Source organism: Athene noctua, chromosome 2 (genome assembly GCF_965140245.1).
Source record: "Athene noctua chromosome 2, bAthNoc1.hap1.1, whole genome shotgun sequence".
Classification (NCBI taxonomy): domain Eukaryota; kingdom Metazoa; phylum Chordata; class Aves; order Strigiformes; family Strigidae; genus Athene; species Athene noctua.
This window is the reverse complement of record NC_134038.1, coordinates 55,575,794-55,590,631: the sequence shown is the minus strand read 5'-3', so window position 1 is coordinate 55,590,631 and position 14,838 is coordinate 55,575,794. Positions and strand designations below refer to the sequence as shown.

Here is a 14,838-nt window from a genome sequence, read left to right as displayed (position 1 = left end):
AGATGATCAGAGATGTAACCATAAGAAAGGACAGAGCAGAACTGAAGATGAAGAATGAAAACTAAAATTTGGTGGAGACAAGCTCAACAGACAGGGAACACGAAACAGATCACAGGTCTCCAAAGAGCAGACATTCTCATTTTCAGAGGAAAAAAATTATCACAAAATCAATTTAATTTTATTGTATTCTCAGGTCTTCAACAGAGGCATGAAGAGGGAAGGAAAAAAAAAACCAACAACAATGCATTTTCTTATACTTTAGCTATAGAATTCCAATCAATGGAGTATAAGTATTTTTTTGTGATCTTACAGTGATTTCTAGTCTTATGCTAAAGAGATAGAGAATACATCTTCATGGGAATTGTCAAGGCAACACCCTAAATTTCAAGTGGTATTTTTCTAATTTGTGTTCAAATGTTTCTACTATATTCTTGTGAAAAACATGACATTTTTATGTAAGGAGCCAAATGAATCAGCCATGCTTCCAAACCACTTGGAGTCCAGTGAGAGCTGGAAATGTTTGACTAAGTTACATTTCTTTACAATGCCCATAAAAAAGGCAAATAACAGTATAAGAAAAATCACCTCTTAAACGGGTTAGTACATGATGAACAGCAGCTTTCCAGTTTCCTTCAACAACCTTTTTTTCTCCTGATTATATTATTTTTGAGGTTTTTCTCTAATATTTCATCCATGAGCACTCTGAGGGAAGCTGCAGCATGCCAGGTATTTCAAAGCTAGCTTTTCAAATATACTGCAGCTTCAGAAGCTCTTAGAGATACAGAGACCATTAATATTTAACATGGTGCCTTTGTTTGCAGTCCCTCAGTGATGTGAGTAATTCTGAATGCTATGAACAGCCCTCCTGAAGCCAGCCACATTACTTTCGTGCATAGGGTTTGGAAGTTTAAACGTCTTAATATTGATGCTGGGAGAGCAAGATGTAGCTCTTGGAAATCTCTGAGGAAAATGAGCTCTTGTTGGAAGGAAGTCTCCAAGACTCAAGACATAGAGGGACAATCAAGCATCTTAATGTAGGTGTGAAATGTCCAGTCATGATCTCCTGGGAAGTAGAAATGTTAGATGACCCAGAACCATGCTAGAAAGTTCTGCAGCACCTTTTGTGGACATCGTGTATTACAGTAAGGGTTTACTCTTGGCTATTTTGACATTTACTGTTTTGTTCTGGTTTATTCTGAGCTCTTCTGGGTTTGCACCAAGTTGCATAGGGAGAATGGAAAGAGGAGTCTGGAGAATTGTCTTTTTAAGCTGTGTTGAGTTGTTCTCAGTCATGGCTGGGAAGCTGAACCCAGATATCAAATCATCATGCAGTGGATAATAACAGCAGAACCAAGAATTCAGTAACTACAAAAACACCCCAATCACTCCCTGTAGCATTTAATTAACTATATGGACAAGACCTAATTCATCATAACAGGACCACAGAAATGTCAAGTAAGAATTATGGAGACAGGTAAAGTGACATCTCTAAAATCACACAGATGTTTTGCCACAGAAGAGATTTAAAAATACAAGAGATAGTTCGTGATTTAAAGCTATGGTCCACCATGAGTAACAGAACTGCTAATCTTCTGTAAGTCCTACAGAGCCTGGCTGAAGTTTCTAACTGAGCTTTGTCAACTCTGTACATATTCTTGGCTGGTTAGCCTCTAAAAAGTAGTTTATATTGCTATGCAAACATAGTAAATCATGTTTGAAAGCTCACATGCTCACGTCAAATGAGTACGACTAAGCTGTTGTTGTGCCCTCTGTCATTGTGAGTACATGCTCCTCTTCCTGCTCCTGCCTAGATAAGAGCCATGATCCATGATACATGGTGAAGATTCACCGGACATTCATCCATCTTTTAATGATCATGTTAGATCTTTCACTGTGCAGGCACTTTATGAATGTTGTGAAGCTGTAATGCTATCCTTCCCACGAGGACACCAAATTACTTATCCATGCTTTTGATATAATGCATCTTGGCTGAACTGTTGCAGCTCTCTCGCTCTGGAAGATTTCAAGTCAAGGGCTGTATTTACGTCAGTTACAATTGATTCAAAATGCTTCCACAGGATCTTGAACAGGCTAACACATCTTCATGAGTTAATCCAAACCAGAGACGATGCATGGCTTTGCAGTAAAACAGGGGAATAATAATGCTTGTACCTCTAATTCTTTGCTTTGAGTTGGTATCTCTGTTTGGTACTCAGCCACTGCTTGGACCAATATCTTTTCTGACTTCTAGGTGACTACAGATAATGTTTCCGAAAGGGACTAAGGCAGGCAGTCACCTAACTCCCATTTTCAGAAAAGACTGAAGGATTCAGGAGCACAAACCCTATGGACCTACAGGGACAGTAAATGCTCCTGCACACAAAGTCAATTTTGATTTAGGCTTATAAGTCACAGAAGCAGAATTTTGAAAATTTGCCTTCAACTTAATTGTATACCATTACACTCTTTGTCCTGGAGTTCTTTTCAGTGAGCATTAAGCTCGCCGAGTTTTCTGGGATTTTGACCACCTAAATTCAAGCCTTATCTTTTAAATTTGGTTTTGATTATCACATCTGTTATTTATTCTTTTGCTTGGCAGAAGTTTCTGCAAGACTGCCATAAAGTCAGCCTGTTTGTATTGTATTGTACCGTTAATCTCCTTTTCCTTTATGGCACACATACACAATATCCTAAGGGGAAGATTACTATATATATGGATTCATACTCACGTATAAATAGATGTAGGAATATACAGCAAAGATGGGAACAAAGGGAGGGAATATTTTAGTAATCTCCTAAAAGCCTTTGTGAAAAAGTCTAGATAACACATTAAATGGAATGTTTTTTACAGCATGAACCAGGGGATCAACATTAATCGGTTGTTTAATGGAAGCATAATTCAAGATGAAAAAGGAACAGATTTTATTCGAAGTAGTTGGAATTATTTGGGTAGAAGAAAGATCTGTCAAATTAAGAGGCTGCTATATCATTATGATCACTTATGCACAACTCACTACCTAAGGTTTTCCAAAATAGTATGTTTGAAGAGACTCTCTAATAAGAAGTAATTAGCAGTTGAAGAAAATACAATGTTGCTAAGAGTTGCTAGGTTTCTTTTAATCAGAATTGGTCATTATCTTAAAAAAGCATCAATGGGAGAATTTCTAGCTGTCTAGAAACATCTACATTTCTGTGTCTCACAGAAACTTTCTGAATCAGGAATCAGTTTGCAATTACACTGCAAAGCCCTGCCTGAAAAAGTCCTAACACTCACGTGAGCTGCCTTTTCATGGCACAGACAGGATCACCTTCACTGAGAACAAATAGGAGCAAACCTCGAGATGGGAGATCCTTCAGAATTCTTCATATGAAAAAGGAGTCACAAAATCACCAAAAGCAGTTTGGACAATCATTTATGCCAGTAAACTCTATCTCCTGTCCTGACAACACTGCTGGGATTTATCGTCACACTGTATTTGTTGAAGAAACTCTATTAGTGCTAGGTCTATAACTGTCCAATAGAAATTTTACAATAATCCTGCTGGTCTGATTCTTTTTTCAATTAAGAATCTGGGTAGTGAAACTCAAACCTCCAGGGATATTAGCTGCCTGGATTTCCTTTCAGTGAGACTTCATGTTTGACAAGGGAAAAAAGAAGTACTTGCTCTTTCATCCTGATCAAAGTCAATTAAAATCTATTATGTACTCATCATATTGGACCATGATCATCATATTGTGCTGCTCTGCAGCATCTGATGCCATTTCAGACTTCCCTTTGATCCCCAGCACAGGCTTTGTGCTGCCCCTACAGAGGGAATAATAGGAAGAGATCCTTGAAAAGTTTCCCCTAAGGCAAGGAGTATTATTTCTGCTGATGGTCATGACCCCGGCTCATAATATTTTGCTGCAGGGGGACTTTGGAACAGGAAAGGTTGAGCTGGCCATTCCAGTGTGTGCAAACTGACATGGAGCAAGAACTGCTAAAGGAAACTCCTCAAATGCTCCTGATGTTTGCTCTGGAGGTGCAGAACTGTGAACGCCACGCCAGCCAGCCAGCAGGAGAAAAATCCCCTGGAATCCCTCTGTGAGGGATGAGATATCCTATTCATGAGTGCTGGATTGATGGTCTATTGTTTGCATTTATTTAGACTACATAATCAAGCTTCCAGTTTCCTTAAAACAATGTGGGCAAGTCTTAGTTTTCAGCTCCCTTGAATTTCTCCAATTCTTATCACTAGTTTTCATTACAGTTCTAGCTGCTCTTCACCACCAGTCCCCTCATGCCCTGGATTTTTACCTGGTTACCAGACATAAGCACCTTCAAACTGAAAACAGCCATTGGAAAGTGTCTGTGCTACTTGCAAATCCCTGCCTGCCAAGTGTACAGAACTGAGACAGATTGGAGCACAATTTGAAAAATGTGGATGAGGATAATGTATTTGTGAATGTAGAAACACTTTAGCTCATTTAGCCATGTAATCTGTACAAATGCATCACTTAAATTGTCAGACCTGATTTTCCTCCTGTGGAATGATATAAATTATAAGTTTCTTCTTTCCTTAGAGCTGGGTAAGCTATAGAGCTCTACTTGTACAAGTTAAGAACCTGGTCATGACACTGAGCTGAAATGCACATAATTATCATAAACATCTATATGACATCTGAAGGCAAAGTTGAAAATAGCTAATTTTTGACCTCAAATCAAATGAAAGCAAAAAATAGGAAAAACTGTGATTATTCCAATATGAAGTAAAGGTTCTGCTCCCTCTGGAACATTATTCTAGTGAAACACTTTTTCAAACAGAATAAACAGGGAGAAAAAATTGTGTTATAACAGAGTATAATTTCCCAAAAGCACACCTTGTTAATAAAACTTTAAATTGGTTCACATTAATAGATTCTTGAGGTGTATTTTCATACAGCTCGAGCCACTGCAAAACTTGCATATACCCATCCTGCAGTTGCTTTCACTTGCACTGTGTACAGTTGTTTTTCTACAGTGGATTTTTTTTTGTCCCCCCCTTTCCTGCCTGGTAAAGCTGGAAAATTCCACTAGTGATAACTCTGACAGCTTGCTCCCCCTCCTGTCGCTCCTCGTTTAAGAAAACAAGAGGGAGGGAACAGGGTCTGGAAGCCTGAGAAGTTACTGATTTAGTAAATTCTGCAAGTCTTACCTCAGAGCAGAATAAAGCCTTGGTGTTATCCTTAAAGGAGCAGAGCAGAGTCCTTCTGAAACCCAACTTCTTCATGCTCCTAGTGGCAGTGAGTGCCTCCTCAGCCTATGATCACCAAGTTGCATATTCTGGGAGCTATCTGACAGCCTGTGATAGGATATTTTGTCTTTAGTCATACAAGGGCTGGGGGAACAAAGAGTGGTGGAGCTTCTGGCCCTTGTGGGAAATGGACTGTCACTGTTCCATCACTATTTAACGAGTAGATGCCTTCAGGATAAATCCTCTTAGTGTGTTTTCCTGTTTGTGTCAGAACTTAAACCTTTTATCCATTTCCTAAGAGAAGAAATAAAAAAGTAATCAACACTAAGCTGCGCTGTAATTCAGGACAGTCCCTGTGGGGTGGCTCAGAAAAAGACAGAGACGATTTATGTATTTTCTGTTAAAGGGATATGAGACACTACCCTTAGCATAATGCAAAAAATAAATAGATGAGCAGATGCAAATTAACAATTGGTCTGCACAGAGATGGCTGCTCCACCTGGAGCAGAAGCATAGTGCACAATGCCAGAGAGGAAGGAGAAGCGAGGCAGCGTACAGCTGTTATGAAATCAAATATTTATGGGGAAGCCTTTCTTGATTTTCCTACAGTGGGACGACCGGTGGGAGGCCTAGATGAATGCTGAAAAAAGCATGCACCAGGTTTCATATGAACAGTGGCCCAGAACTGGGTTTTGGCCACAAGATCAATAAAGTCTTGAAATTCAGGGATGATTTTGAGCTGCAGCTGGGGATGAGGAAACACTGTGCAAAAAGTTCCCTACCACAGGCTGTTAATGCTCTCAAAGGAACCCTAAGAAATAACTCTTAAGCATGGAACGCATGTGAGATGGTCAAACTTTACTCCCTCCACCAAAACTTTGTTTATCCATTGAAATGCTTAAACTGGTCTGTCAAATTTACATTCCTGTCATCATTCCTCCAGCCCGAAATACAGGAGGAAAAGCTGACTTTCTGGTTATAAGCATTTTGATAGCCTTTATTTCCTCCAAAGACATGGCTAAAGCCCTCCAGCAGGCTAAAGGGAAAAGAAAGCCTGTTATTTAATCAGAGAAAGAAAAAAAAAAAAAAGAAACAAAGAAAAGAGAAGGGAAAGGACTTCCTGAATCAGGCACAGATTTCCTAAGGGGATAGAAAAGAGCAAAACCAGAAGTGGTTGGGTTTCACAGTTCAGCTTGAAGTTAGATTTGCTTTGCTTTATGTTTTAAACTGGACTTAATATTACCTTTCTATTTCTTCAGGTGAACTTTTAGGATTACATAAATCCTTGAAAATTTGTAAAGCTTCCAGTCATTTACTACTGTCTGTAGGTCTCTTTACAGACTAGTAGGTCAAGCTTTAAAGGATAAACTGTAGAGAAGAGTGTGGCTCAGGAATTCGGACCCTGCTTGCCATGGGCTCCTGATTACAGCCAGTGGAAAGTCATCTCTAAAGAGCAATTCAGCTCACCTGTGGATGCTCTCTTGGTGTCCTTAAAGGGAGAGGACAGTGAGGGACTTACCAAAGAGCTATTAAATGCTGAAAGTGGATTAGTGCTCACTGGACACTAGGTACACTTAAAATTAAGGGAACTGTGACCCTCTCCCTGCAGTGTCCTTGTGCTTAACATATTTTACTTCCGAAATATATTCTTCAACTACATTTTAAATGAACCTCTAGGTTAAAAGTCTTGCCATAAAACTATGTAAATATGTTTAAACATTGCTTTTCCCCCTCACTTTTTCTTAACCAGCACAATGTTGAGCTCTAACCACAGCTGTTCCATGAAAAATAAACAGTGGCAAACTCTCATACACAGGTGTCCCACTGAAGCCAGCGGGGATTTGCATGACACAGATCTGCCCACACTGGTGTCTTTAGTCATATTTGAGTATTCTGTTTCATAGCTTGTATGAAAGTAGTTCTGAACAAATTCCATATATGGCACATAATGATTAAATATTCTAGCAAATATACTGCATGTCATACAACTGATAAATACTGACACGTGGTTTCATGCTATTCTTTTTCTAAAGTTAAATGCTGAGACATAAAATAGGCCTGCTGATGACTTCATTTTATGACTGCAGAAATACACAGATAATCCTTACAATGAGACAAATGTTTAAGCTTTCTGCTGCATCTGGATGTAAGAACCAGTCATACACAATGAGCTATGCAAATAACTGACTTTTCAGGGCTTTAGCCAAACAAGTAATTGAACAAAATCTTCATTTAAAATGAATGTGAAACAAAGACATTTTCTTTTCCTGTAGAAATTCATAAGAACAATAAACAGTTTGATCTCAGAGACTTGTTTTACTTTTCTGTTAGAAGTTAAATCCACATAAATTAGAAACAAAACAGTTCATTTAGAAGATGTCTCAATGAAATGTTACATTTTTTTCTAATTTTTGCCTATTTCTTTTCTTGGCTCAAAGAAATGTTCTGTAGATTATTCTGATCAACCTAAACCTTTTTTTTTTTTTTTTTTTTTTCTTTCCCCTGAAAAGAAATGTTCCCTTTTTTTGGTCCCACTTCTAAATACAGTGTCCTGTTTTAACATGTCACTGCTGTTGGTGAATAATTTTAAGGACTTGTCTAACTGATGTCATATGGCTAGCATGAAAATAAAACTACAAGGAAGGAACTGGAAGAATTATCATTGGATTAATTATTCCACAGAAATTAAACTGGCATGATCATAATCATGTGGTGGTTTCTTGTGAAACATGACTGCTATTTCCAGGGACTCTACATACTGATCTATTCCAGCTGTTAGCAAAAATCAGAGCCTCTTCTCCAAGCTGGATTTTACATTAACACTGGGATACATTAAGCACACGTGCTCCAAATCTGGCTTGTTTTTCATGGTAGAAAAATATCAATATCCTAAAATTTAATAAGTGATCTATTTGAAAGCAGCTATGTAGATAGGAAGAAGATAGTCATTCATGACCAAGCAGTCCAGACTTGACATCAGCTCCTCAGATGCCATGAAAGATTAAACCTTCTCTTAGGAGATCTCTGAAGATCTGCTTCTTCTATCTGGGCTTTGGCAGGGGATATGTGAAATTTCCTACCTACATTCATGATTGATTAAGATTTAATTGTGGTCTCAGCTCTGTCTAGGAGACCACTAATTTACAGAATAGGGATTTTTCAAAAGAAACTACTTAACCTCAAGACCATTAAGACATAAAACCAGTCAGGCAAGAGAAGAGGGTTTACAGAGCATGACAAAAGAAGGATTGCAAAATGTGCAGTGCGACGTACAAAAACTGTGGAACAGAGAAACACTCACAGTGCCTGTACGAAGGGTTTTGTTTTGCAATGCCCCTGTGCCTTGCAGGAGGCCCACGGCCAGCCCCTGAGCTCAGTTTCACAATACGCTGAGGCAGCATTCTTTATCTGCAGTAACGCTCGGTGTCGGCTGCGAAGGTCACCTTCATAAATGAACTTGCCTGGTGGAAAAATCCTCCTCTACTAGTAAATGGGAGGCAGGAACAGAGTTGTTTTCCAGTGCCCATCGTGGTAGCCACAGACCAGGGCCGTATGTAAACAGTATGTGGAGGCCTGAGATGGGATAGACAGTTTTTTGTGCTGAATTTACAAACACAGGTTTTTCTCAGGTGGCTTTTTCATTTTTGGAGAAACACCATTTCTCACCTTAATTTTCAGCCATATGGTGACTTTTGAAAATATTCTCCTATTAGATCCCTCCAACAAAATCCTGTCTTACTCTTTTGCATTAAACTATATCATAGAGAAGCTGTTAGTTATCCTAATCCCAAGAATTTGCAGTACAACTCCCTAGGGAAGGCACTTGCTGTCCCCTAGAGCCACCACTTTTTTCAAAGCTAAACCAAGAATGCCAAGAATAAAAAGATGACAGTTACTGAGTGAGGAGGACATGAATAACAAACTCTGTCAGTCACCTGGCAAGAAGATGAAGAAAATAATTACTTGCTAATATCTCTGAATTTCAATGTATTTTCACTGGGAAAGAAGGATCTGAGCTGACAGTCTGGAATGCTACTATTTCCTACATTTGCCAGGCCCAATTTCCGGCTTTTGCTCCTCTGCAGCAACAGCCTGACCATGCTCACACCCTGAACCAGGTGTGGCCCTGAAGAGGCTTTTCTAGGTACAGTTTGAATCACCCCTCAAGAGCAGTGAAAGTCTGACCCTTAAAAGCAATCTTTTTCACTGATTCTTCCTCATTTTGCCTTTTCTCATCCCAAACAGTCTCTCCAAACTGGTCTTTCCACTACTTCTTCTCTCTGATGTTGCTCCATGTCTTTGACGCACAGGGAAATGTTAGGGGTAGGGTTCCTGCAGTCTTAAATGATTGCCTGCCTCTTTTCTCCAAAACAAGAATATTCATAACATATGATGTGGGCTGAGGGTTCAAAGATTATTATAAAGAGTATAGAAAACCCAGAATGCATGACATCAAGGGCTGAAGGATTACTGCAGTTTGAGCAAAAACAGAGGAACTTTGTCTAAACCCAAACAAAGCCAAGCAAAGGGTAAAAGCCCTAGGCTTACTGATTGCCAAATGCAGGACATTTATTCCCTCTCCTGCCTTAGATGTTAACCAAGCACTGCTAAACTAACTACAGCTAAACCACTGTAATGTATCAGAGATATTTTTATATTAACAGATGTTCCTCACTAATATGACTTTAACAGTAACTCTGCCAAATTCATATTTGGCCAGTAACCTTTATTTTAAGAACTGGGATGAGTTTCTATTGAGTTTCTAATGGTTTGTCAACCCATTCAATTCTTAAAGTTGAGTGCTTAATTTGAACAAAATATCTTACTAGTTTCACCCATTAGGTAATGTTAATATAATCAGCAATATTACTTGAGGGGGACTGTAAATCATGAAATGTGTTCCAGTAAAAGGACTTTAAAAAAATCCTTAACTAAATAGGCATTGCATCTGAAAATTCTGTTGGATACAAGTAGACAAAGAAACAAAGAAGTTTTTACTTTCTATACATAATTATGGCTCTGAATACTCTCAATCACTTACAAATGCCCAATCTCCAAAGTTCATTCCTTTAAACAGAAATATACACAAGCCAAAGACGTATCTAATTACCATGTATAATATCATAAATATTGTTAGTCTAAAATTTTGTTAGTTATTTGACATGAAAGCAGAACAGGGCTTGACAGTCAGGCAGAATTTGAGATGCCTGTCCTTTACAAGGTAGCAAAAAAGAGGATAGAACAAAATAATTTTTTATTTGCAAGTTTAAAAAGAAGGAATTGATGTTAACCACTCCACTGTGAACCACCACAAACATTTCAACATAAAAAATAAAATATGAGAAATTTGAAAATATTGGTGTGAGATAAAAAAGAAAAAAACACCCAGCAGCCTCCCTCAAAAGTAAATGTGATACTATTGTTTATCACTGCCAAAAATGACATAGTGAGTGACAATAGCTAAAGCCACAGATCTTCCTTGCCTAGTTTTAATCCAGAGACCTAGAGCCCACCATGTTCAGCACTTGTCATACCCAGTGAGACCAAAATCATGTTCATGCCACCTGAGGAACCAAAATCATCACTAACACTGATGAAAATGGTGGTTTGCCCTTGTGCAGGTCTGAACAGCTGCAGGTGGTACAAGGAGCAGAGGCTCAGGACCCAAAGGCACCTTTATCTGCTTGGGAAATGGGCATACACTTTGTCAAATGAAAATGCCTTCATGAGCCTGAATGAGGTTCTCAATTGCTTTCAAGATCAAGGCTTCAATCAAGGTTTAGAAATCTCTGGCTTCAACAGCACTGTCCAAACAAGATATGCCCAGAGCCATGGTTTTCATGAAGGGCAATATACAGAAGAGCTCTTCTTCAGGGCCAGTTGTCACCTGCTGTCTCCAGCTTTTCTTTCTCTGTCCCTCTCACATTTGCACAAATCCCTCTGGGAGGCCCAAGGACACCATCTGTGTGACAATGTGACAGGTTTCAGGTAGTCCTGCAAGATGATTATCTGACATTTCCTCTTGCAACAACTCTCTTGCATCAAAGCGCTACAGCTCCCTGTTGTTCATGTAACAACTGGTACTGACCCCAGCACCAGTGGTTTCACCAGCAGGGCTTTTTTTGGCATTGGCAAGACAGAAGAAAAATGCTGATTATGAGCAGTAGAAAGTCCTGGATCAGAGAGAGGAAAAATTTCAAGATATTTGATAAGAGATGGTGTTTCAAAAAGGCTTTCCTGACAACACTGTCAAAACTGCAGTAACAGCCTCCTTTGCCTACTGCAGGCAGCGTTCTTTGGATGCTCTGATGGATAAATGTTTCACATGGCCCCAGTTCTTTTTTTTCTGCAGATTTGTATGAGCTGAGAGGGCAACATAGATCTTATAGGACCTACACTGTTAGCTTAGTGATGGGTTATGGCAGATGGGAAAAAGGTTGTGTTTTAAAGGGGAGGCAGTGAGATCCAACAATGTCACCCACAAAGGACACATACAAGCGCTATCTGATGAAGATGCCCCTTAACCCCTGCTCCACCAACATCTGTGTTGGGCACAAGAGACGTCCCAGGAAGTCCCATGGGACCATGTCTCAGCAGGGCTGTGTCTAGTATTCTGGCCTAATTCCAGTGTATATTGAGGCCTGTTTACAGTATTCATGAAATTTCGGTCTGTTGCTTACAACACCTCTGCTCATTGCATTTGTTTCTGTGCACTGTGAAAATGATGTTGGTTTGTTATTATTATTATTATTATGCACTGAAGTGTGAGTCGGAAACAAAAGCCTCTTGGGTGCTGTGCTTTGTACCAGCTACACTGAAAAATGCTGTTTACCATCAAAAGCCTGCAGCCCACCTCTGCTCATGTGGAGCGCCGTGCTCCCTGGACATGTCCTGATTGCAGTGCAGGAAGAAAATGTCATTTTATACCCCTAAGACAGCTACATTTCAGAGATGGAATTGTTTCTTTCTCACTACATAAACTCAGAAAGTTAGAGCTATAAGAAAAGCATAACAATAACAATGAAAAGTCAGAGTCTTTCCCATATTCAATTACATGGCAATTTTAAAGCTGCCGTCTTGGGTTGTACAAGGCATAGTGCTCTGGTCCAGTGAAGAATTATTTCTAGCCTCAGAGGGTATGGACATAAATGCGGACATACAAGGCCTTAATCTAATCAGTGATCCCAGATTATACTTTGTCTTTTTCAGGTCCTAGGTCAATTTTATAACTGAGGAAAAGAGGTAAATATTTCTTGTTTTCTTCTCTCTTCTACTTTTCTTTCTGGCAGGCTGTTTAGAGACTATAGCAGCTATTTGAAGATGGCTAGAGGTTTGTGATGTTAATAAAATTTTGTTGTGGGGAAAGTGGGGAGTGAGCAGGGGGCAGGTGAGGGGTGGTGTTCCCAGCGAGTGTCATTGTCTACATGGCTTAAATGCTGGGTGTCTGCACTTTGGTACCACAGCTGATGTACTGCAGGTGACTAACACACCCCACGCACATGCCTACATGTACGGATGCACAAATGTGTATGGAGCAGGAGAGAGACAATACCACAGCGAATGTGGACACCTCAAGGATTTTTAAAGCATTGAGTAATGATCAGCTGGTAAGGGAATTATGCAACCTGACCCTGAAACTAAAACCTTGAGCAGAATTGCCATGACAGCAAAAAGTGTCTCAGCTTGCTTTGTCATCTCTTTCTCATTATAATCTTCAGACTAGTTACAGATCTGGCTATAAAATTTGAAAATTTGCTTAGGAATTGTCATTTACAGCAGCTCTTCACAAAGATTCACTGTTATTGGAAAGAGGTGGAAGTTGAGTGCACGGAAGGCTCACATCATGGTGACAGCTGTGTTTGGAGTTATTGACTTGAAGTATTTCATGCAGTGTATGTTGTCAGGCACACCATGAGTCCTGGCTTTTTAGAGATTCCTTTTATTTGATTTAACAGCCCATTGCCCCTTTGGAATATATGCTGACTATGCCCGAGGATTTATTACACACTCTCTCTTCTGCTTAATGGCTGAAGTTTTTCTTTTTCACAGCTTGAGCAAAAGGAAGTTTGAATAACTCCAGGTAGGACCTCAGTTCAGGCTGAAATACTGTCCCCTGGAGTTTCCTCAGAGGCTGGTAGTCTATCCTGGAGTTTCCACAGTGGGCAGCCAGTGTCCTAACCATGCTTGGCACTGACTATTCAGAATAAAAAACCTAAAGATATGAGGTTTGGAGTGGAATGGGGAAGGAAAAATCCTGGTCAGAAGTGCCAGGGCTCAGAGCTCGAAAGAGTTTTTTCTATAAACCAGAAAAAAGCAGGGCCTGATTCCTTTGAGGTGCTCAGCATGTTGGCCATGATCCCATAAAGCACTTAACATTAAGCATGCTCTGGAGAGTGCCATAGGGAACATCCTGAGCACTAAGTATCCAGCAGGATCAAGCTCCAAATAAGGACCAGACATAAGCCAGATGGCATTATGTTAGATTTACCATGTTAATAAGTTCTTAGGTTTGCATTTTAATCTCTCTCTTATTTTCCCCTTTCTTGCTTTGCCTTTTCTACAAAACAGTCCATATGTGCACTGAGTGAGGAGGGCAATGTACAGAAATTGCCCCTTATCAGCTTTTCACAGGCATGGAGTTAAAGCAAGAGCTGGGAAAACTGCTGCTTGTTTTTAACTTAAACTTAAATCAACAGTGTTTGAACAAGGACCATCAGGAGTTTGGAGCTGCTAAAGGAAGGAAAACACTGACTCTGTCCTCTAATGAGCTCCCCAAACATGTGTGGTGAGTGTGCCATTGTGTTTGAGAGCATTGGTGTCTGCGTCAAAGGTTATTCCAATGCTTTGAGGTTTTTTGGGGATGAAGATGAGGGAAGGTAGGATGGCTGAGCAGGGACAGTGGGAAACAGCTTTCTGCCTCTTCATAAACCAGTTTAAAACTGAAGCGAGACTGCTGCCATATAGTGCTCAGCACTCGTGCATCCACTGAGGTCACCTGCCAGAAGGCAGTAGGAAGAAAATAAAACCATAGTTGCTGCTTTGTTTTTTTAAACAAGCTCCTGGTTTTCCACTTCTTCCTTTCCAGCACAGTTACAACTATCTCCAGAACTTCCTCAGACCTGTCATTTGCGCAGATGCCAACTTTTACATGGATGTTTTTGAAACCGAGCGCTGCAAGACTGGAAGCTGTTCTAGCTGGAGCCACTTTCCTGCAGGGAGAGCACAGTGAGCAGCTGAAGTGGGACACGTGCCTCTGTTTCTGAACTGCTGGCACTGCTGACTCTCAAGTCAGAGCAGTCTGGCCTCAAGTCTGAACCTCAGAGCCTGAATTAGGGCAAGCCGGCTGGCTGCCAGGCAGCTTAGGGGTATTTCTCCTGTGCAAGCTGCAGCCATCGCTTGTGCTGGAGCTGTGCATGCATGTGGGTTGTGCAGTGAGACTTAGGAAATTTCTGTGATCATTTTAGCATTTGAGCAACTGGAAAAGGAGCTGACAGAGGCGCCAGGCCTTTGCTTTCATGACTGCATTAATCTTCTTCTGGCCTTGGAGAGAAATTTTAGATTAATTTAGCACATGTTCTCAAAGAGCTTTCTTTCTCAAAGTTATTTGTGCTGTGGATCCTGCACT

General features: G+C 40.1%; 1 protein-coding gene across 1 annotated transcript in view; it reads right to left on the bottom strand.

Moving 5' to 3' along the window:
• ARHGAP28 (Rho GTPase activating protein 28) overlaps positions 1–5,284 on the bottom strand; it is a 51,077-nt gene extending 45,793 nt beyond the window's left edge. The window contains exon 1 of the mRNA XM_074899181.1: positions 5,175–5,284. The gene's annotated coding sequence lies outside the window, so the exon portion shown is untranslated. The remainder of the gene's footprint in view (positions 1–5,174) is intronic.
• Positions 5,285–14,838: the final 9,554 nt, after the last annotated feature.